Genomic DNA, 22515 nt, shown 5'->3' with positions numbered 1-22515 from the left:
TCTGAATAGATGAAAGGCTACGGAAAGTGAAGATGAAAAAATAATTGGAATAGGTTTCATGAAGAAATATATAGTCTTTAGAATATATGAAGAAGGAAACGAGAGTGAGCCAGCCGAAGGCATGATTGGTAGGAACTGTTTCCGAGGCATACGACCATGCACTTATCATGTATGAACAAGGCCTCTATTCAGTAGACCATCAATGAATGAGCTTACTCTTGCACGAGGATATTTGTAGGACACTGCTTGTGATCTTGCCTCACTGAAAGACAATACAAATGACTATCAGCTGGCAGAATGCATGGTTTTCCACCAAGTTTTACAATAAAAAGCATCTTAATCTATGAATACTTCAATTTCCACTTTTCCACGTTATTATAACCACCACGCCGAAGGTAGCTCATTCGATTTTCGTGAGGAAAGAGCATGGAGCTCTAATTGTCTGTAAGTCTATTGTGTTTTTAATACAGGCAAAAGTATAAATCGATTGGGGTCTTAGGCATTGATAATGATGCATTAAAAGGAGGAGGGATGGGGGAGATAATGAAGTGTTAGAAGAGTATCTCACATACCAACCGCATTTCGTATTCAGAATTAAACTATATCAAATAGCAAAAAAAAACCGAGGAAGTTTTTTTTATCGACATAAAATCGATCATATCGGAACCTCAGCAACACGCTGCAACTTTATATTCTCAACATTATTCCGAAAATGTGGCCATTTAAACATTTTTGTTTCTTTAACTTGCCCCACTTCGTGGGGGCGCGAGAAAGATGACTCCATGACGACCACGGACAGAATCAAGCGAACTTCAACTATCACACTGAGGCAAGGATTTTCTGCAACATTGCGTTATTAAGAGAGGCCGCCCACTCCTGACATTACTTCAGTTACACCCACAGTAATTATGATTATGGGTGTAACGCGAAGTCATTTCAGGAGGATCCGCTCTGTGTGCGACGGAGTGTGATAACGGAGGGAAGTGGGGGAGAGAGAAGGGGAGAGAGAGAGGGAGGGAGGGAGAGATGTAGGAGAGGTTTAAAAGAGCCAAAAACAGTGTGAGGTCATTTGTTTTCGACACCTTTTACCACAAAGTTTAGAAGCGAAGACGGTGTGACCTATTGGATATGAATATGTAAGGTGTAAATCCTATAGCCAATATGGAATATCAAAGAAAAAAGTTTAAAACTTGAGTTTAAAATTACGCAGGCTACAAAGAACAAATAAAAACACTTCTCCCCCACCTAGACCCACTTCCAGTCTTGCCTCCCCCCCTCCTTCCACTTGAATACATTCACTTGACCACGGGCAGTACTTCGATACTGTTGTTTCCCCGTTGTCCAATTTTCCACTCCAGCTGATGGTCACCCGGTTGACCGAAATATCGGTACGTAGTTTTTCTTAAATATTCAATATTGACTATGGGATTGACACATCACAACGTTTAGACTTCATTCGGAGTGGTCCATTAGGTAAAGATATGAATTCGATCGGCCCAGAGACTTAAGTTTTGATGCAAACCTGTGCCCCACATAACACCACAGTAAACACCTTAACACCATGCAATACAACCATTTTTCAACCCCACACACGTACTCTCTACCTCTTACTCAAGTCATCCAAAATGCCTCCTTTTTCCCTGCATGTTTCCTCTCACACCTTCCTCTCCTCTATTTCATTGACTCTTCTCACCTATCCAACCTTCGAATTTCTCTCAACAATCTTCTCTCTTCCCCTACCTATGCCTACTACTACTATTATTCCTTTGTTTTTTCTGTTTAGTTTACTTTCACCATTATTTTTCTGAACATATCCCAAAGCTTTTCCAATCCACCCTCATCTCATTTCCTCAATCTCCATACAGTCTCGGAATCATAAGACACCGCGCTTTAAAAGTATTCACTAATATTATCTTAATATCTTGGCTTACTTAAGACCCTTGGCATCAACTCTCTCCTTTTTGAAATAGTTTCTTTCATTATTGTAAAACTCTTCCCATTACTTTGCTCCTTTTTACCTAGAAAACTTCCTGAATAGTTGAAAAGTGCCCTACGTCTCCTACTGTATGCAATTGCTATTGTATGTATGCATTCCTTATTTTCTTATCCTCGTTCTAGCATGATCAATTCTCAACTCACATTGGATCTGCGATGCGCTCCAAAATTATCGAAATCCCATGGCAGACTGGCTAACTAAATTTCGACCATTGGCGAATATGGCTTGATCGACAGCCACCCTCAAGCCCTTCCCAATGCCCATCCTCAACATCCGTGGATGCGTTAAACAATTAGAGGTCATGACGGAAAGGAGGGAAGGGTTTGAACGACTCATTGAATCCCACAATGGAAACAAACACACGACGGTATTATATTTATTTCTCTCGATCATTTCATTAATGCACGAACACAATTGGTGATACAATAACCACACATGATAATTGCGTAACTCTCGGAATATATTCAATTGTCCTTCATATCCAATTATTTAGTTTAAATCAGTCACCTTTTTCACGTTGAGCAGAAGACAAGAGCAAGTTACTTTCAGGGGTTATGGCGCACAATAGAATATTCAAGCCCATAAAAGCTGTTAACATTAGCTCTTAACAATGATAATTTTTAGAGCTAATTCTTGAGAACAATTTGGCAAGAGAAAAGGTGGAGCCTTCCAGTTGATAGCGACTACTCATTGTCAACGACAGAGAAATCGATAAGGTTATGCACCCTTGTAATATCTTCCCTGAATATCAGAGCCCACATAGCTACGGTGGCGAAAAAAGCGGAAGCTGTACGGTAGAGAATTGAATAGTTTCAGATGATGAGCATAACACCACCGCACATTCAGTAACGCTCATGAGAAGACAGTTCAGCGTATGCCGAATGTGACAGTGAAATTGGGCGTGGTGAGGAATAAAAGCTAGCTATAAAAAATATCTCCATCTCTGGGAGAAAATAATATCTGCATCAAAAGGAGACTTCACTGGACGTTGAATTGAATCGCTCTATCAACGATATATTTTGAATACATCCACAACACTATGTATTACGACTGATATATTTTTAATTCGTCTGCAAAAATTAACAAAACCATCGACTCTATGAACCTAAATGAACGAACAGACATCTCGGGAAACAAATGAGCTGCACTTGCACAATGAATAAAGTACAATGTTAGAGGGCGAGGAGGGCTGTTTGATAAGCAAGACGCCACGCCTCCTAACAATCCCCCACAGTCCATGCATTGACGCATCGCTTTTCAATTAAAACTATTCATTTTGGCGTCTGAGCCTCCCAAAACAATGCCTATGGTATCCGTCATACTACTAGCACTTGCAGAAGTTTTAAGGAGGAATCATTTTGATTCAAATCCCAGACAAGGACGAGAGTACCAAGAAAATTTCGAAGAGTAATTATTGAAATACGCGGAAATTTGATTAATTAATCGGGTGGAATGAAGTAAACGCCCTGCATGGAATTAGGATGGTAACCTTCGTGCTGGCCGGCCGGTGCGATGGGCCCATCGGGGTCGCCACGAATCTTTTGCCCGAAAGGTCAAAATTGAAGCCCTTGGTGCAAAAGCACATCAAGCCAAAGAGTTAAATTGGGCAGAAAAATGAATAAACAAATCTCAAATAAACATTAATTGAGTCATGCGCTAGGTTTATACTACACATGAGCTTAGCGGTTTTATTTAAAAAAATTATTTATCTTACTGATGCAGCGGTATCTTCTCTTGGCCACACAAGCGAAAACGACACCATTATTAATGGTCATCAACCAGCTATGGTAGAATTAGGATGGGCACATAGGCTAACAACAGCTACCCTTCTAGATATCACCTAACACGAAAAACTCGCAACACCCAACGCTAAAATAAACCATCCTTCAATTCCACATATTTCCTTCCTCCCAACAATCCTTTTCCACCCTCTTCCTCATTGCGCTCTGCCCTTTATCACAGTCACACCGACACTCCGTCACCAATCAAAACACTGAGCATTCACTTTCCCTCACCGTGAGCGGCATACTCACTCCCTCATAAAAAATGAACTATACCGGTTTTTGCACCAAGCTCTTGCACGCAGGAAAGCACGAGAGCGGTGGGTGACACTGGTGATTTCAAGGGGCGAAATAGGCGCCACACCTCCTCGTTCCAACCTTTGGCGCCCTTCGCCAGCGGACGAAAACTTGAATGGAGGGCGGGGCGTGGCGCTGGGAAGGGGGATGATACAACGGGGGGGGAGCGTGTGTGTCACGGGGAGGAGGAGATCTGGCAACCGGGAAGGGAGCAGCGCAGCTCGCGGCGTAACAGCGAAAAGAAGCGGCAGGGCTGAAAGGATGGCCGCGAAGTGAGCAGAGTGGAGGCAGGGGAGGGGGGAAGAAGAGGAAAAGCAGCAAGTGGGGAGAGGGGGAGAGACACACGCAAGCATCACAGCTTTATTCATTTATTTTCTGTTTTCATTCCCCACTGTAGCTGACGGAGGAGAAATATGCGGGGTGGGGTGGGTAGGACGGCAAAAAGGGGCATTGGGAGGGGACCCGCCGGGAGTGAAGGGGGGGGAGGGGTTGAACCGGCTCTCTTAACGCAAGCAAGCGTTCGCCCATCTTCAGGGCCCCCTACCCTTTCGCTCTCCCATCCCATCCCCCGTTCACCCCCGTCGACGAGTCTCCCCCGCCCGGGCGCCGCTCCTCTTCCCCTCCCCCCATCATGCGGGGCCACATCCCACACTCAACAAGTGGCCCCCCTCCCTCGGGAAGGATGCGGGAGGAGAGAGAGCGCGCAAGCGGAGGCAGAGACGGGGCGGGGGGGGGGGGGCGCGGAGGCAGCCGCTTCAGTGACGAGAGGGCAGGGAGACCGGGCGGCAGTTCGTGATTCTGTGCGGTAGCCGGTGGTCAGCTTCTCCCTTCAGACCCCTCCGACCGAGTCCCTCCCAAAGGATACCCGCGTGAAAAGTGTTCTCGGCGACGAAGAAGGGCTCATTGGATTTAATCCGCAGGATCGTCGGGACCCGTCCGAAGGAGTCAAATGTCCTGAGGAGAGGTGAGAGAATCCGTTCGCGAGGTTCGAAGTCGGTCCGGTGAAAGCTGACGGAGTAGAAGTAGGGCGGTCCACGCGACCCGAGTGTGTGCCTATTGAGAGAAGGGTTGATTTCCTGCGGGAAATATTTCCGATCGCCTTCGTTGCTTCCGCCGAGTGCGATCGTATTCCATCTTGATTCACACCTATTCGCCCACTCGAGCGGATTTTTACGAACGACTGCAACTCAGTTGCTGTCCGACGTATTGTGTCGCGTGAAATATTTGTCGACATGTTTCAGTGCACAACTGACGACGCATGAAACGACTGATCCTTGTGCGGTTAAAACATTGACCGTGGTTCGTTACAGATTCCATGTGTGTGAGGAAAAAATAATTACGAATTTGGCGAAAGATGGATGTGCTAATAATTGTGTAGAATGTAATTAAAACTTTTCAAATTGCCACTGTTTACTCAAAATCGTCTCTCAACGTTGTTGCATAGAATAAATTCTTTCTACAACATTTCCAGTAAGTCGCCAAAGATGAGTGACCGGCTGAAACATCATCTCGTTTTTGTGCGACTGAAACACTCGGTGAAAGTTTACAATTATGGCCGACCTGTTCTTCAACATATGTTTTGTCTACATGTGAATACTTCTCCCTCATGAATCATTAAATTCACTCTTATTTAGAGGAAATACGGCAAATACATTCTCGGACGGCTTGCTTCCTTCAACTATTGAGGAAAACCCGACATAAATATGTGGTACGCCATTTTACTTAGAACTAACACATGGAAATTAAATGAAAAACTATTGCTACGCTCTTCTATATCAAATGTTGATTATAGACGGAAGTGAATCGGGCAAGGCGTAGTGATGAAGAAATGTACGTGTCAGTTTTATTAGTGATAGATTTTTTAACAGAAATGACGTGATCGTGAGACGTAAACCGGTTTCGCTACGTATCCATGTTCGGAAAATGATAAATAAAGTGAAACTGAAATTGTATCAACGCGACAGAATACGAATTCCATTATATCTGATCACCACAATCCATTACAAATTTACGGAAAAGTGCCATGGAAATGGTTGAGTGTCGAACGGTAATGTTCAAGACATCAGTACATTCCAACTCGAATCATCAAATGATCCGGCTCAATTATTAGTTTCGAGCAATTCGCTGAATTTAAAATGAAATAATTTACCTAATCTTAGTTTCCCTTCATTTTAAACGAGAATACAAAAAAAAACAACTGATTTAATTCCAATTTAACAAAATCTTAGAAAGCAAAATATCCATTTCATCAGCGTACACCAATGATCAATAAAAATCGAGTTAATTTTACAAAATATCTCAGCTTTCCCACCACATACATTTACATAGCAGTTTTCACACCGCATACGTGAGTCATTAGGCTGGAATTCCCATCTGATTACACACCCAACTGAAAATTCAAGTTTTTTAATGCAGAAGTTTCACTAACCAACGCAAAAACATTTCACTCAGAGTATGGATCTAGATGGATAACCTTCATGAAATCAGTGCCCTTCAAATCCATTCGAACTGCACAAAGCCGGGCATGGAAATTGAGTCACTGCGTAACAACGCAATGAGCTAAGCTGACAACGATAGGAACAACGCCTCGTTCATAACAGAAGTCGCAGACCTCAGCTCATCTGACGCTGTGCTTTTCCATCAGGGCTTCGCATATCTCACGGGAAATGCGTTAAGCTCAGCAAAGGAGATACCTCTGGAATCTGAATGACGAGCTCACATGCATCACTGGCGTACACTCACTTTTGTGACGCTTATATGTTCACTATAATAATGCAAAATTTTTTTTACGATAAATCGATTTTAAAATATCGTCTCAAATATATTAAATGATTCTGCAAATATAGCTAAAAACAAAAAGTCCAACATCGTAGAGAATATATGGTTGCATATCGCTAACGCAGTTACAGAAAACAACATGTACAGTTATAATGACGTATACTACATACTTAAGGGTCTATACACGGCAGTTTCCCTATTAAAACGTTTAAATAAGGACTGACAGAAATAGTACTCAAGTACTTCCTGACTTCGGCGTACGAGGAACTAAGGGGATGGTAACTTGAGGGAAAATTTTCTGTGCAAAAATCAAATCAAATAAATGCAAATGTAAAGGAAAGGCAATCTTACTAGCACATGCAACACCGCATTTACCCGCATGAATAAGTTTGAGCATATTTTTTATTCTAACCGTGATAATGTGTGAACTGACGTACCATATCTCCTCGATAACATTTGGTGCCCCGGATAGAGAAGCAAAGTGGAACCAACTGGAAATATTCCTCCACGTTACCAGAGCAGGAAAAAATAATATTAACGAAATCATGACGCCATGGACCAGTGAAAAAGTAGGCGATACGTCACTCCCACGGTCTCGATGACCAGTGTGTAGTTCGGCCCTTTCTAAACGCCCAAGGCTGCGAAAGATGGCAACTGAGTGACCATGACCACGAAACCCAAAAGAATCTTACCAGCACTTCCTTTGCCTATGAAACATTTAAAACAACTTCAATAAGGTGTTCGAGCATCTTAAAACTTCATTTGTAATCATTTTTATTCTCCGTGTGATGAGGGTTTTGAAAATTTCCGAAAAACAGCAACATCTGCTTTTAGTTAAAACTTGAAAAAATTTTCGATGATGAACCAGAAAGTCAGATAATTGAAAAGTGTGTACAGATCTCTTGACTTGGAACATCAATGAACTTTTTCCAGAATTTTTACTGAGCTCAAATGAGCACTTCCCAGCGTATTATGCGAATTAGTAAAATGCTCGCGAAAATTTTTAGCTGAGTTGTAATAAGAACGACCACTATGCAATTTAAATTTAAGGCTGCGCAATGGATTTATAACCAATCGAGACGACTGAGAAACCAGTCCTTCAGTTACAATAAGTGAATCAAAAACATTAGTACCTAAAATCGAAGTTAAAAAAAAAAATGCAGAAACATTTTTAAACTCCTAACACGTCAGAATAGTGCTGGGAAAAGCGATATATTTGTCACCAAATTTACAAAGAAAAACGAACCAAAAATCACTATGAATGTAAACCGTTCGTGAATCGGAGAATTCATGCGTCTGAAAACAAAATTATACACAACAGCTTGCGATAAATAAACTAAAGACGCGCTGAAATCCCTACTTAACGCAAATAAATGCTAAACTTTTACGTTGAAGGTAAGCATATTTTAAAGTAGGGTCACCAGGGTATTTAAACCAAAGATTATGGCTCGGCGGTGATAAGTTCGATTGGTTACGAGCCCACCAGTTAAACGAAAGTTCACACAGTTCCTGTCGGCTCGGGTATGGATATTGTGTGCGCTCTCTAATTTTAATGGGCGAGAAATCTGAAGACAGTCCTTACGTGGCTCCTCAGGATCACCGCAACACCGTTCGGACTTAAATTTCCAAATTCCTTACTCATTATTGTCGAGAGCAGCGGAAAATTTACTCACTACGTCACCATTTAAGTTGAGGCAAATAAATTATAAATAAAATAATGAATAACTCGTCATATTTAAACCAACTATTCGAAACGAAATCTTTTAGCTGTCAATTAAATCAATTAATCATCCTATGAGCTAAACTTTCCATCATTTACCGGTATTTCGTTGGTAAGTGCATATTTGTTTCCTTAAAAATTCATCCTTTATAAAAACATTCGATGCAATACTAATCATTATTAAAAATACTGTCTAATGGAGGTTATAATTAACATGAATGCTAAAATGGTATAACTATCTAATATAATCAACCAGCTTAACGAGTGACGACCAATGATGGAGCGAAGTAACCGACAGCTGCACACAATTAAAATTAGCTGGAAAATGAATCGTTTAATCATGCCCAATATGTCTCTCAAATCACAGCATTTCAAGTTCTTATTCGAGTCCCTAGTCTCTTTCTACACATTTTCGTTCGTCTCAATGGATTGTTAATTATAAAATGAGAAATATGCATAGATGAAGATCAAAACTGTACGGCGCTCTCAGGGCAATTAAATGCGGAGGACCCCCTTTAGTGAGGACTATGATATTACCATATTAAATTAAAGAATAACATTTTATGATTGATTCACTCTAAATATTGCATGAGGCATGTATGTGTGTATACGCTCGAGTTAAGCTATCATGTATTCAAATGCACGTATGAACAAATATTTTTTTACGTATAGCTTGTGTCCTAAAACCCTCCGACACACGCCCTTGTTGCGGGGCTGGCGGGGTATTGTGTTGATGTAGATTGCTACACTAGGCGGTATTATTTTCGTAAAGGCTGGAAATGGGGAAAATCTATGCCATGATGCGGCAATGTAGAGCGTGCGTAGTTAATCATTTAATGATAAAAGAGTGCAACGAAACAGGATAATACAAGTCCCTCAAATCACAGCTTGCGTCATTACATGGAATACGATTAGAGTTGACGTACTTTGAAACCAACTAGAGCATTTGAGGAAACATTTTCCCTAAATTTCAGAATTCCCTGCTCATTCACCATTGGCGGGATCGCAGGACTATTATCTATCAAGAGTACTTCAAAAGAGCGCAAATGAATAATAAAGAATTCTACCGATATCGAACGACACCGAAATACTACCTTGATCAAAAATTTCCCGGAATTTATTCAGAAAATTAAAAATACAAGTTTATTCATCTAAATCTATATTGTCCCCTTCAAAGTAATCCCCATCGACTGCAACACACTTATGCCAGCGCTTGATCCAATCCTCGAAACATTTTTTATATTCGGTTTTCGGTATGTCCATCAGTGCTTCCTGCGATTTTTCCATTACTTCCTCTCGGCTGCTAAAACGCGTTCCCCGTAATGGTTTTTTAACTCGATTGAACAGAAAGAAGTCACAGGGAGCCAAATCAGGTGAATTCGGTGGCTGTTGGATGGTATTTGTTGCATTTTTCGTCAAAAAATTACGAATAATGATAGCACTGTGCGACGGTGCGTTATCATGGTGCAAAATCCACGAGTTTTCTGCCCACATTTCTGGTCTCTTTCGGCGAATTGCTTCACGCAAACGTCTCATAACGCCCAAATAATACTCTTTGTTTACTGTCTGGCCTTCTGGCAAAAATTCATGATGCACTACACCGTTGTAATCCATGAAAACCGTCAGCATTGCCTTCTTTTTTGACTGAAAACGACGTGGTTTTTTTGGTCTCGGCTCATTTGGTGAACGCCATTCACTTGCCTGATGTCTGGATTGCGTGTCGTACTCATAAACCCACGTCTCGTCTCCAGTAATGATCCTTTTGATGAATGTGGGATCGGATTCAGCCTCGCAAATCATGTCTTTTGCGACGTCAACACGGTCTCTTTTTTGCATGAAATTGAGGTCTTTTGGCACCAACTTTGCTGCTACACGACGGAAACCCAAATCATTAGCCACAATGTCTTGGGCGGATCCATAGGCAATGTTCAAGTCCTCCGCTATTTCTCTGATGGTTAATTTGCGGTTATTGACCAACATTTCTTTTACTTTATCAATTTTTTCACCGACTTTCGATGTCGATGGTCTGCCACTGCGTTCATCATCTTCGATTGACTCACGACCACTTCTGAACCGCTCGTGCCACTGGTAAACGACCGTTTTTTTTAGAGAATCGTTGCCGAAACACTTTTCCAACATTTCCAACGTCCGTGCGCCACTAAATCCGTTTTTTACGCAAAATTTAATACAAGTTCGTTGTTGCAAATTTAAATCCATTTCTGCAATTGTAAAAAATCGCCAACACACACAGAGATAGATGTACTCTTGGCTACGTAACTTTTGCAAATGTCAAGTTATGACACTAAGATTTAAAGGGAATATCAACAACAGATGTACCAATTTAACAAAAAAAAACAGAACTCAAATCGGAACGATGGGAGCGCCACACGGTGGTTATTCCGGGAACTTTTTGATCAAGGTAGTAAATACCCCGCGATCCACCGAAAAGGTGTGTGTGGCTGGGGGTGAAAACACCAGGTGGGAAGGGTAGGTGATAAGGGATGATAAGGGAGAGGAAAGGGAAAAATATTTATTACAAATCAATCCAATAACGTACAAATGTTTACGCATGCTGGAGGAAGACTCAATTCAAAACAAGGGTTAATTCACCTAATAAATTAGTTATTTGTTGTACGAAAAAGGGGAATAAAAATGGATCACAACCATTAATACGACAGACGTCCATTATATCTACAAATATCGTCGCTAAATATCGGAAATCTCGGTAATTTTTGGCGCCAAGGTTAATGTCAGTCATTCATATTACATTTGTGCAGATTAAAATAATGCAGGCAAATACAAATATGCGATTGTCCTTCCGTACACCAATGGGTGCAACTCGGTCACGACTGACAAGGAGATTCTACGGACGAGAGAACGACCTCGTGACAGCCGACTGGTGTCAATAAACTCTCCATATGTAACGCCGAATTTCTACGGGTCTCCGCATTGAATTTCTCATTTAGACAACCTCAAATGTCATTGCCTTAACGGCGAAGCTTGATTAATTATTTTTTACATTTTCTCATGTTGAAAATGGGACAAAAATATCATCACAGGGTAAAAAAATCAAGCGTTTCCTTCACAATCTTGTACATTCTAAATACAATTCATCACTCGTTCAACACTTCGTTCAATTCCGTTCGATCGCTGCCGCGATGATACTTAATGAAAAGCTGAGTACGAACAACCCGTAAAGCACGGATTTTCCATGAAAGCGAATGTTCTGCTTCGATGATGCTTTTGGATGTTAGTATGAAAAAAGAATTTGCAAATGACTCGGCAATAACCAGAAACGCTACCAATTCTCCAAAAAGGTACTTAACGAAATCACCCACACCAATGAACCTTTATAACGACGATATGCTAAAATTTCCGTTCATACAGTAGCTAAACTTACCTCTTTAATTTCCGATAAACATCCTCTCCTCTAAAGTAATGACCAGAAAAATGAATATCACCATATCGTGGCCTTGTATTGCGATTTTATCATTTAAGGTTTGGGATAATATCTTTCCACCACGCGTGACAAAAGAGGGGATCTTCAGCCCGATGCGAGATTCTGCATTTGCTCCACCCGACTGACTGCCAAGGCTCCTTAATTGGCACTAATTTCCATTATTGCTTCACACTGGTGCAGGTGGCAGACGCCTCCTTTCGACGGCAGTTAAACGCTAATGGAAGGGCACTGGCTCACCTCGTGGCTCGTCACATAACCACCACCGACGTCCATGACATTAGCCAATTCAATTAGAGTTAAATGGAAGACTACTCTGGGAATTTAAGTCGAGGACACATGTGGCTTCAGTCAACCCCTGACAAGTTCTGACATCTTCAACTACTCCGTTATTTGGGAGAGGAAAAATGAAAATTATCCCCGGAATATCCCTCTGTTGAGTAAAAAAAGTCTAATCACCTTTCATCTGAAACTCTACGTAGTACAGCACACACCCTGGAGGCAAAGTGCGAATCAATCACCCGCACATCTTAATATTTCCCTCAGAGGAAGCTTCAAGTCCCGAAGCTCGTCCTTTAGCGAACGGGATGCGTTTCTCAAGAACCGGCAAAAGCTTTTGCTCTTGTTTACGAGCTCATTCGTGAAGACAAAGAGGGTCTTGGCGTTTTAATGAGGCATAAAAATATAAATATTATTCGCACGCACATGGCGCACAATTATGGACAATAAATCTAAATATATGAAGATGTAAACATTTTCGGCTTCAAACAGCGCAGTATAATAGCCGCATTACGTCAAAAATAGCAACATTAGGAAACCGGTGGTTAATAAAAAAATACAGTTAGGCTTGAAATGCCTACCAAGGCGTCTCTCACGCAAAAATTATATCCAAACTTAAACTTGGGCAAGAAATCTGTAACTATTGGTTCAGGTTTTATTATGTAAAAGACTTAAATACACTGGCAGTAATTACAAGTATAATAAATATCCCACAGTCAAGGCTAACCGAACACTCGGCCAACACAGTCCGATAAACGTAGAGTTTATTTATGACACCTACGACACCTTCAAAATATAAGCGAAAAAACATTAAACCTACATCAAGATGCTTGCATTTGGAAATATTACGTGAAAAGTTAACAAGCCGACGGTAGAGCCGAACTTGCACTGCCCTACGGTGTGTGAAAGCAACAGGTTAGGGGGCCAGTTACTTTCTCCATATAACCTGCAGTTACCCCAAAATATCTGTAACCCAGGCAACCACATAGCATTATTTTCTTTGAGAGTTACCTTAAGCATAACCTCAATTTGGACCATCCGGTTATTTGCAAAAAAACTCCAGCCAGTTAGCTAACAAAATAACCGATGAACCAATTATGTATGCAGTTAGAGTGGCTTGGAGATAATCGAAAGTGCCTTAGTTGCGGTCGGACACAATTGTCATATTTATGCTACTAGGATATCATGGCGGAAAAGGTACAGAAACGCAACCCAGCAGTTAAAATTTTTTTGCATTTGCATGTCCTCATAAATTGGCCTATAACATGAAATTCATGTTATTTGCCTTCCTGATTGATAGCTCGGCATTCGCGGAAGTGATATTTCAAATACAATTGATGACACTAATAACATCAATGGAATTCTTGAAAAAAATTTTTAATTGCCCTACCTCATAACAGAATTCAAATTTACGCGAAAAGAAGGCTGTGAACAATACTAAATGCAAAATGGTAATGTTTCACTTAAAAAAACTCACTGTCAACATATTTCTGTCATTATATAATTCCTAAACACCGGATATGGCTTTTTTATTCTAGATTCATCGTTTCATTAATAAACAAATTACTTTTTTTCATGAAATTATCTTCATAAATAAGCGATGTAATTCTTTTCCCTGAATATTGTGAGCTTATGTCCAATTAATGGCATACACACATAGGTTGTTGTGATTGCTCGATGGTTTCTGGACTCACTGCTAGAAATTGTGCATAGCCTTAATTTGAATAAATACACTTCGTAAAAATTAATTTGGTCGAAGCCTACTTTGGAACTTTCTTCATTTGGGAATAAGCACGAGACTGTCTACTATGAAATTAAAAGCGTTACCCTGATGGTATCTTCCCAATCGAACCTTTTATAGTAAGCTACGACTCATGCGATAACTAGGGTACTACAGATTACGATAAATCTATTTTTGGTGTTTACAGCACACGTTCTCCGTTCTAAAATGCTATTTGGTATGCCTATCATTTCATGCGCCGCGCCCCATTCTCCTTGGTAGATGTTTACTACTAAAGGGCAATGCTGTGAATAAATGGACGATGGCCAAATGATCGATCATGTAGCGAGTTAAGCAGTGGAAGAGAAAGCAAGATTACAGGCACAAATATACCGGATATTATCACAACAGCAGCATTAGGGTTTCATCAGGGATGTTAGCCTTGAGGAATAGATCCTTATTCTGGCGAAATACTAGCTAACAAAAACAATTACCCGGTATACAAGTATGTTCTCACAATGTGAGCAGCATTAAAGCACACTCGTATATTAAATTAAAGTTGACATTTTATCACAGCTGACATATTGAAGCGTCTACGTCAATACAAATTTCCCTGCGATGACAATAAAGGTTTGCGATTGCGATGAATCTTAAGGCTAACAACTAATAAAAGTACTTGCTAACAAATAAAACCTAACCCACATTTAGTTATTGAAAACATTCAAACGCATAAACTTCCAAAACTGCGTTGTTTACTTGCTTATATTAATTTTAATACCGCGAAAAACAATATTTCGTTCGCTATGGGCTGAAGGTATGGGTATTTTTATACTCGAAAGAATACCCTAAAAAAATTAAAAACCAGATTTAAAAATATTTTTAGCTTGTGTAGGCATGAAATTTCTCATATATACATCACATTTCCGGCAGCGACATAGATTTGGCTCGGCCCAATGAACTTTTATCCTTAATTAGCGGTCTATTCCAAAGAAACTGCGGGAGATGCCGCAACAGCGGTCTAGTTCAGAAATACCTAAAAAAAGGGGCGATCAAAAGGTAGGGGCAGAAAGATAAATAGGGAAAAAAGATAAAAAAAAGATCATAAAACCATCACCCATTATTAATTGATAGCTTACTTAGCCATCCCTCCAAATGAACTGCTATTTAATGATATAAAACACCCTAAATTTACCGACACTCGTAATTACTTAAGCGGAGATATGTCCAAATGCCGCAAAGTTACGTATTAAAAGAATTATTTTGGTAGACGTGGTGAACGACCTTTGTGCACACAAAAAAACCAATTTTTGTTGTGGCGTAATTAAATTGCATATTTTCACTCCTCATTTGCAACATAATTCAAAGAATGGTGGAAGTCGATTAATGACAACCCTGAGGAATAACAGAAAGAGGAACATTGCGAGTAAGAATTGGATAAATCCCAAATTCTAATAGTTAGAGAAAATCCAAGATGGCCTTACACCAAATTTAAGGATGAATATCTTGGATTGCCAATCTCGGCGTAGAGTGAAAGAGGACTTAGATGTTCTGTCACCAATTCCATTCGATAACTGTAAATCAAGAAACGAGGACTTCAATCATACTTAGAGGCAGGGCCACACTACAAGAGAGCTCTAACCATTTCTATTCGGCTTAGTCATGAGGAACTTCCGTCGATGGAATTCGAGGGGCACGATCGATAGTTGCCCCCTCGGTCCGCTACCACAAATCCCGGATGTCCTGCTACCACCCACAGCGGCCATCCTGGCTAATTCGGAAATTAAATAATGGCCGGACGGGACTGCATGTCCACAGCGAAGTACTTCGACTCGTGGGTGTATCTTACGATGCACTCAGGTTGTGAAGACCCAAAATTCACGACAATCCCTCAAGCTATTCATAAAACGGGGGCCACGCAATTGGACAAAGCTACACACATCCGTTGGAAGTAAAAAATGTTTTGAGTGACCAACTACGTCGATTTTGGAAGGCAATGTAGTCCGGGGGCACTTAGCAAAGCGATGACTAACATCAGATTAATGAGAATTATAAATACTGAAATGTGAGTGAAGGAATACTTTGTAGACAAGAATATTAAAACCTAGAACAAATTCATGGCGAATGTTGAAACGTGAAATTAATCTGGTAACAGCGAAGAAATATTCCCATACATCATCGGGTTTCCAATGGACAAACTCAAGGATTCGTATTCCCCAAGCAAAATTCACCATTCTTCAAAAAAAAAAAACAAAAGAAAATACGAACAATAGCATTGACCTATATGAAAAATAACATTCCATACTTCTATCCATGTTTCTCATAATCAGCATTACACTTGCGGATTCTGAGCGAACATTGGGTACAGTGAGACACTCGTCGAGGCTTGCTGACGAGCGTTTGTGTCGTCACGTGGGTGACGAATTTAAGTACGAAATCACATCATCAATGGGAGTACCAATATTCATTACAATATTTTGATTACACGCAAAAATATTTTCCGGCAAGATCAAAAGCAAAATATTTCGCGATATCATTTCGGATAAGGCACGGTGAGAGAGAATTCTCCCTGGGGAGTGACAATTAGAAGTGATGCGAGGGTGCAGGAATGCGAAGGTGGGGGAGAGGTGAGTTGAAGCAGGCGGGGAGGAGGAGGGATGGGTGAGGAAGAGGTGCTCTCGTTCGGCAGGGAAATAGGACAGGGGCCTTGAACAGTACAGCTCATACAACTCTCAACAGCTTCTCCGCGGTGCGGAAGGACGCACGTATGTCGCGCGCACTCCGAGAGCACGAAACAACCTCCGGAGGTCGCTCTGCATTGCCAGAAGTGTCACCAACAAGTTCAATTTAGAGAGAGAGAGTTGAGGTGAAGAATACGGCTGACAGCGAGGGCTTTAGAGTAAGGGATATCTGCATTTCCGCATCCGAGTTCAGAGTGACATTCATGTTATGCATAGTATCATAATTTTCAACCAAAAGTGACATTTTAACGACAACAAAGATTGGAAAGAAAATAAACACTAATTACACAACATGCAGTTGCAATGAAATATCTGAAAATAGTGACTACATCCCCCGAATCCCAATCCATCTTATCCCAACCACCGTTACCAGAACAATATTGCTCTCAACTGTTGGTCTTAACCTCATCAATCAACCCGTACATTGGTTTGATACGTGAGGTTAAGCTCATTTAATAAAAAGCCAAATAGGGCATGTGAAATTCACATATTCATGGGTAGGGGGCAGTTCCTTTCCCTGTACCAACTATGGTTTTCCTGGAAGATATAGCACCCGTTAAGCTTGGGTGAAGCTGAGGGTACCCAGAGGTGTCTCCAGAGATCGAACCCGAGCCCTCCGATCAGTAGCCCAACTACCACGGCTGCGAGAATACAATGGTTGAGGAGGACAACCTTTGCCGACACGAATAGATTAAACCTAGATTAAACTTAAAGGAAATTCTAAAGAGTGGAATTAATCTGGCAACATCGAGTACATAATTAAACAATGACAGGGTTCCTAACGGATGAAGTCAAAGATTCGTTTCTCTTCGTACAATTCGTTTTCCCACCTTGTTTGCCTCACGAACACATTAAGTCGCCAATATTTGATTCAATTTCATGCACATATTTCGGAAAATGCTTCAAAGGCGCAACGATATTTTTCTAAATTTGAGGAAGAAAGCAGTGTGATGGAGGAGTTATTCTGGGGTAGGGAAGGCTTAATGCTGTCTGTGCAAGGTAATGAAGGATGCTGAGCTCCCAGGGAAGAAGAAGGAAGAGGCATTTTGAGAGGGGATGGGAGCTGGCAGAAAGCAGTTAAGGAAGTAAAAAACACAGTCAACAGCCCAAAAGTTGGTTTACAGATGAGAGCAGAAGCTCACCTAACACTGATAAATACAGTACGAAATTCGCAAATTAGGGTGGGGGCGGGGGTAACCACGTCTCCCCCGGCGACATGTGCAGAGTCACTTGAGCGAATTCCTCAGCTGAGGACCTCACAAATGCGAGAATGTCCTCTCCGTGAAATTCTCACAAAATGCATCTGTTACGAAGAAATTCTTGGAAAGCCGACGATGTTTAATAGTTTTCACGATCCATGTAAAAACTAGCACTAATCGTTGGGCCACCGAATATCAATATTTTTTCCAGAATAGGAACTGAAAAATATACACGTAAAAAATGTACATAAATACGAAAAATAATTGCATACTTTCTTACCCTGCTGTTGACTATAAAAATAACTGACGCGAGAAAATACTAATTTGGATACCACTCTTTTTCAAATCGACGCAATATTCACCGTTATATTTGGGCACGGAGTGGGAAGTGGAAATACGTCACAGCAAAAAAAAGCTCTTACATGAAGATTGCAGTGAAACCGTTTACAAATTTGAGCACTTCAGTTAGCTCTGAACAAAGAATTTTCACTTCCACGCGTGAGGGCCCGTGCATATTGAATCACGCGGGGGTGGCTCGAGTGAAAAGGCCTTTATTTAAAGGGCGCACAGACCGTTTTCCCGTGACTGCGAAGCGGCCAAAGGCATCGGGCCCTCGGGCACGTACGTCCGCGAAGCCATCGCCGAGCCCCAAAGGTCTGGCCCAAACCAAACACGTTCGCGTGCACACGGGGGCGGGGGGAGGGGGGGTCAAGGGAGGCGAGGGAAGATTTGAGAGCTGGGAACCAAATAGCTCGACGATGCGGAGATGAGCGGTTAGCGAGGGCTTTTTTTTCGTCCAGATCCAATTTCCACTTCCCATTTCCCCTCCAACAACGTGAAATTCGAAGCATTTTCTTCCACGCTCAAAATCTACCGCGCTAGATTCCTGGAGCCGAGTAACGAAATGGCCAGACGTGGATGCTTCCATTTCGCCTCAAACGCTCGGAAAACAAAACTGAACAAATTGACTTCATGATGACGGTCCAACATGTCATTAAGGATACATTTTCCGCGAAACGTACTCTTCTACGCGTATTAATGCTCACACGGGCCCAAAAAAAATATGCAGCTCATAGCTAGGCTATCGACCGCGGCCAGAGATTAGACGGCAGCTATTTAAGTACTCCAGTGCATTGAATTTATGCTTATTAAGCCACAAAGTAATCTTCTTCAGCTTCAGTACTTCTTGAAAACCGATTAAAAAATTACTCTTCGAGTAATTATCTGGGAAGGTAACCCCAACATCTGACACTATTTGCGCTATTAGGGGATACGCGGAAAATTTGGCATACTGATAAGATTTGTACGAATTGGTAAGGGTATTCTTACTGAAAGGAGCCAAGGTTTCCACGTTCCATAAGATGTACGTCTCCTCATCATGCCAACCAAACAACAAGGTATTTGACATAGTCCTCCTACTGCTAGAGCATATCTGCCCGAACATTTAAATTGGAAAATAACAACAAGTTAACAACATAAATGTTGACTTTAAAAAATAATGATTAACTAGCCTAACCTTCCAATAAAATTTTTCTTATTCTGGGGAGAATAAAGAAATGGATATTATGTAAGTTTAACTGCTAGAAGTGGTGCTAGTTGATATTTTAGAGAAACAAAAACTTGGGATTACAATATAGGAACGGAAAATCAATAACCTGCAGTCATTGTTTAAATATGGATATCCAGACGGATGTGATACGCAAAGAGCAGTAATGATAAATAACTCTTGCCTTAACTTGAAAATCCCGACATTTTATTTCCGATGCGATAACCAACTAACACATGTTGCCCTCAATAATGACTCATTTACAGAAACCAATATTTGTCCAACATGAGCGCGCCACGGAGAAGAAACACTTCTGCCTTTCCGCCGTCCCGGGGCAAGTGTGGTCTGAACCGGTCCACACGGTGGACTTTGATAATGCAAAAGCGATTTGCAGCGAGAGCTGCTACTATCCTAGGTTAACCCAAGGGGTAATAAATCGAGATAACCAAAAACTCCGACAATTACAATGGAGAGGACGGTTATACGCTACGAAATAGCTGGGAGTGGTTATTCAGGATTGACGCCCAGCTAGATCAATCAGAGCCAACATTGGGCTTCCAGTCACCTTATATAAGACAGCCAAAATCGACGGTGGAATCCACTCATCGGAGTAGGAGGTCCAGTTCCTTTACCTTTCCCAAGGAAGATATGATACCCTATTAACCATCGAGGGTGCTATTAGGCGTCTCTACAAATCGAACCCTGATCCTTCGGTAACAAGCCCAGTGGATTCCATGCTCACAGGGTAAAAACCTTCAATCGCTTAAAGGTTATTCACCGATTGACCACACGCCATTCCGTCACCGCAACAGGGTTTACGGGAAACAGTTCTTAGGGCTGGACTCGTATGTTAAGGAACCCATATGTCTTTCAAGATGAGAAAGCCGGCCCGTTTAGCCGTGGGCGGGGGAGTGAGGCTGACTTGAGTGCTGACCCGAAGGTCGAGGTTTCGAAACCTTCAGGCGCCGTCGGCTATTGCGTCGCCGCGTGGAGAATATTTTCAGTGGAATATCCGCCATCGATTCGACCTTTAGAGCACATTATGAACCAAATTATCAAACAGAAATTGTCAAGAGTACTTTAATATCCAAGCTCTTACCCTTGATTACGAAAATTCCTCCTTAATTTATCCTACTTTGCGAATGCGGCCAGGATGATAACCCGTCATCCATAAACACAGCAGTCTCTCCTGCCTTCGGTTTCATCACCGATGTTTCAAGGAAGCATTGTGAATGTTCCAACCAATCCTCGCAATGTTTTTATTTTAATTTTCTTCTGTGATCATACTTCATAAAATAAATTCGGATTTGAATGGATGACGGACTAGATACCCCAAGAACACATCAATAAGAGACTGTTTCTGACAGATTTCCCAAGCCTTTGAAAAATTTTGTTTAAACCAATCCCTTAATAACATTGCGATCGCAAAAAAAAATTTGAATTTGAAAAACAAAATTTGTTAACATCCATAAAACAGATGGCTGAATGCAGAATTTCATATGCGCATATCTTATCTGCAATTTGCATGCAAGTGACGCAATTTTGAAATGGGTAATTGCTTAAATATTCGTAAATTACCACCAGTACAAGCAGATAGTGTTTCTCTAACTCGCCAGACAACTTCTCTGGGGGTGGAGAGAGCGAGAGGTGTGTCTCATACATGGATTAATCACACGATGACTAGATCGTCGAAGAATTTGATGGTTAAAGATTAAACGCAGCAATGCTCCGTAGGGTTTGAGGGTATCTCCCGATCACGGCCTCTCAATCTTTTGACACAAAAGAGAGACGAGGCGTGGCGCAAACCATGACAATGGCCTTTTCATCCACTGCCCTTCCATTCGCCAGTCCTTTAGGTCATATATCATCAATTCAAAATTCTCCAGCACTGGATGTAATGGATGTATAAACGTGGGCGGTATTTAGTGAGGGACGAAAATGTGGCAATTTGGAAATTACGGATTCGCTCTCCTCCATTTGCAATAATCTTCCTAAAAACCCTGGCGACGCACATTAAAAAAAATCTACTTGGATGAAGTCAAATCTTCACATGGTAAGCTAAAAGTCCACCCAGAAAAATCACACGTTTCTAGGTTCTTTAATACTATATAATTTTATTGTTTTCAACAAGCATCCACAAAGTGCCAGATAAGTGACAGGGAAATCGGAATGTTACGGTGGCTAAAGTGCAACCTTCCCACCATGAGGGTCCGGTTCGAATCCCGGAGGCGGCAGATTTTTTTTCAGCGATCCCTAATTGATGTGTTTTGTGGAGAGCACTTGGAGCGAGTACGCCGTCCGTCGGATGGGACGTTTAACTGCGGACCCCTTGGCGCCTTTCGACCAGAGTAGTAGGCTAATACCGACGCCGGATTTCTCTCCACCCTTCCTTTCCCAACCATCCCTAATGGTCTTAGCTGTCGGTCGCCTCCCCTTTAACTACTACTACTAGTGACAGTGACTACAACAGATTGTTTGATACGGAGCTCTAACAAAAGCGGATTTTAGTACTTTGAGAACTGAGGGAAGTACTGTGCCATTGATTCGAAGGGCGCCTCCGAGAGGTCATAATAAAACACACAAATGTGAGCGTTTTTCCTGAGTGAGTCTTACGAAAGTCTTTCCTCACGGCTAAAAAGAGGATCGTGCGCGAAAGTGGAAAATACCTCATCGCCGTGGTGAATATGAATGCATCCCTTCATGGAACTGGAACAATATGGTGTCGCGTAAATATTCTCTGCGTTTTATAGGGCGTGGACTATTTCTGGACGAGAAAGAATTTAATGGCTAGTTTGAATTCCTCGAGGCCGATTTTGCAGGATTCACCACGAATTCCTTATATTAGAATCATCTCAAAGGAAATAAAAATTGACCGTAATACGCACATCACCTCTTAGGCGCTAGATGGATAATGTGGGATAATTATGTGCTTCAGCCGTTCACATTTTCAATTCATGACAACTAATCCTGCACATACGACTTAGAGAAAGCAAAATCAATCTGT

General features: G+C 41.4%; 2 protein-coding genes across 3 annotated transcripts in view; one reads left to right on the top strand and one right to left on the bottom strand.

The window, feature by feature from the left end:
• Positions 1 to 22515, bottom strand: part of LOC139698102 (gamma-tubulin complex component 2-like) — a 91444-nt gene that overhangs the window by 26619 nt on the left and 42310 nt on the right. The gene's annotated exons all lie outside the window — the stretch shown is intronic.
• Positions 4844 to 22515, top strand: part of pain (transient receptor potential cation channel family member painless) — a 36278-nt gene continuing 18606 nt past the window's right edge. The window contains exon 1 of the mRNA XM_071597015.1: positions 4844 to 5038. The gene's annotated coding sequence lies outside the window, so the exon portion shown is untranslated. The remainder of the gene's footprint in view (positions 5039 to 22515) is intronic.

The sequence above is a fragment of the Hetaerina americana genome, unplaced genomic scaffold (genome assembly GCF_022747635.1).
Source record: "Hetaerina americana unplaced genomic scaffold, ioHetAmer1.1.p SCAF_8, whole genome shotgun sequence".
NCBI classification, from domain to species: domain Eukaryota; kingdom Metazoa; phylum Arthropoda; class Insecta; order Odonata; family Calopterygidae; genus Hetaerina; species Hetaerina americana.
This window is presented reverse-complemented; position numbering and strand designations above follow the sequence as displayed.